This window comes from Vicia villosa, linkage group LG1, assembly GCF_029867415.1.
Source record: "Vicia villosa cultivar HV-30 ecotype Madison, WI linkage group LG1, Vvil1.0, whole genome shotgun sequence".
NCBI classification, from domain to species: Eukaryota; Viridiplantae; Streptophyta; class Magnoliopsida; order Fabales; family Fabaceae; genus Vicia; species Vicia villosa.
Genome location: NC_081180.1, coordinates 63,906,089 through 63,908,466, shown reverse-complemented (window position 1 = coordinate 63,908,466; position 2,378 = coordinate 63,906,089). Strand labels below are relative to the sequence as shown.

The window sequence follows — 2,378 nt, the reverse complement described above, 5'->3', positions numbered from 1 at the left end:
TTTTTTATCATTAAAAAATTAAAAAAGTTTAAACTTTTAATGTAACAAAATATAATTCAAACTTTTAGCTTTCTTTGTGTGTTTCTCAATATTCAACAACCAAATAACGAAGATTTTTTTTTTAAAGAAGAAGAGTTACATTAATTGCCTCCTTGAATTTTCATCAATAAACAAAAAAGTAATTATTATTTGAATAATTTTTAACCAAAATTTATTTTATTTAAAAACATCAAATTCTAAAAGTACTCTAAATGACTAAATCTAATATTTTTGTATGGTGCAATGTGTTACTATTACTTAATATTATTTTATTTAAATTTTGCAGCAATTATCCACGTGATGAGATAAGTTTTAATTTATTGGAAAAAATGATAATTTATTGCAGGTGAATTCTATATACCGGTTGGTTATTATAACATCAGGTTTCAAATTTGTAAACATTAAAATCAACTCTGATTAAGTGATTATATAAATCTTAAAATGGAGTATGATATCAACAAGGATCTGTGGCGCAATGGTAGCGCGTCTGACTCCAGATCAGAAGGTTGCGTGTTCGATTCACGTCAGGTTCAAATTTTTTTTCGTTTTTGATATTTTTGTTAAATCATTACATGGCTTCTTCTTGCAGTGCATCATTTGGAGTTAAAAATAATAATGGGTGAGCTAAAAAAGGTTGCGTTGACGGCACAATATATTAGTATTAAATATTAAGGGTGTCATATTGTCATCGAATCAGTTTTAATTATTTGTATTTTATAAATTAATTTTGAAAACTATCTTAAATACAAAATAAAATAAAATTTGTTTATCAATTCTATTTTTAAAAACTATCTTAGAGATGGAAAAATAAAATAAAAAATTTATTGATAAATTTTATTTTCATAATATATAGTTTTTATAAATAAAAAATACTTTTTTATATGTATTTCAATTTTTATAATACTTTTTAAATATATTTTATTATAATTTAAATATTATACCAATTTGTTCGCAAGTCCAAAACAAAACACCTAATAATACAGAGCACATACAGTAAAAGCGCGAAGAACATATATTTACTTTCTTTTTTGGAAGCAGACAAATATGTCTACTAGAATTTTGTTGCGCATCTAGATCAATCTGACGACTAACCGCGATCCACGTCTCATTCCACGTTTGTTATTGTTATTTGTTTCTCATATTTAATAAGAAAGACACATCTTTTCTCAGGTATTCAAATTCACTATTAATGTTACATCACTTTTCCACTTTCATACTAACTTAGACATTGGAGTACTAATCTTATAGATCATCCCCTCCCCACTGCATCAGAAGTTCAGGTCCATCGCAACAAGCTCTGCTTATTTGTTCACTTATAAACTCTGGTTCTACCAAAGGAATATGTAGTGTTATATTTGTAAAAGGTCTCGCCTAGGGCGATGCCCTTGGGTCACCCTAGAAGAGACAACTATAGAAGGTCGCCCGAAGGGAGTATCGACTCGCCCTGAAGACTTCCATTGCCCTACGTGGGAAACATTTGACAAGACGTTCCTCGAGAAAAGAAAAAGTCAAGGTTATTAAATGACCCACAACTCCCTTGGAAAAAGAGATTCAACTATCCACTATTGACTAAGTGGGTGGTGGCCTTTTTCGAGGAAATCCTAGGTCTTAGAGACCTCTATTAAATACATCTTTTTTAAGAAGATGAGAGAGACATCGAATAATACACATCCTTAACACCTTAAAGAGCACAATGCTCACGACCGTCTTAACACACCACTGTCAGTAATCACACACTTGCTACCTAGCATCACCAGACATTAACAGAGCCTCTCACTTCACGTGAGCGGGTCTCCTAAACAACCTTAAAACACCACCGTATAGGGCTTGTCGCCTTCGTGGGCAAGCCCTCACCACCAAAACGTGTTATAAACCTACTAAGGTCTCTGAGTCTCCTTGCCCTTGTAAGGGGAAAATGCACACCTGTACTTTTTTACTAGTACATAACAGTTGCGCTGTCATTAGGAATCAAAGTATGATTCCCATTAATCTTCACATTCAAATCTTTGTTTCTCGTTCTTCCCAATGAGACCTCCTTTGACTAGAAATCCAGGTTTCCACTCTCAGAGTTTCAGATCTCTAGTTATCAATCTCCCCGGAAAATCTCTTTCGACCTAGAAATCCATATCTTTGTACTCAAAGCTTCAGATCTTCCTTTCTCATTCTTCCTCCTTGAATTATGCAAGTTCATTTTTTTTCATTTTTCGGAAACAAGTGATGTATTGCACTTTGTTTAAAATAATGTTATGGAGAAAATTGAAGTGCTTGAAAGTAAATGAACACAAGATGTTTATATTAGTTCCCCTTATCAACCAAAGATACATCTAGTTTCTTCACAC

The 2,378-nt window shown here is 32.0% G+C and overlaps 1 non-coding gene across 1 annotated transcript; it reads left to right on the top strand.

Annotated features, from left to right (window-relative positions):
* The first annotated feature begins 500 nt into the window (after positions 1–500).
* Positions 501–572, top strand: TRNAW-CCA (transfer RNA tryptophan (anticodon CCA)). The gene has a single exon. It is a non-coding gene; the product is annotated as a tRNA-Trp (tRNA).
* Positions 573–2,378: the final 1,806 nt, after the last annotated feature.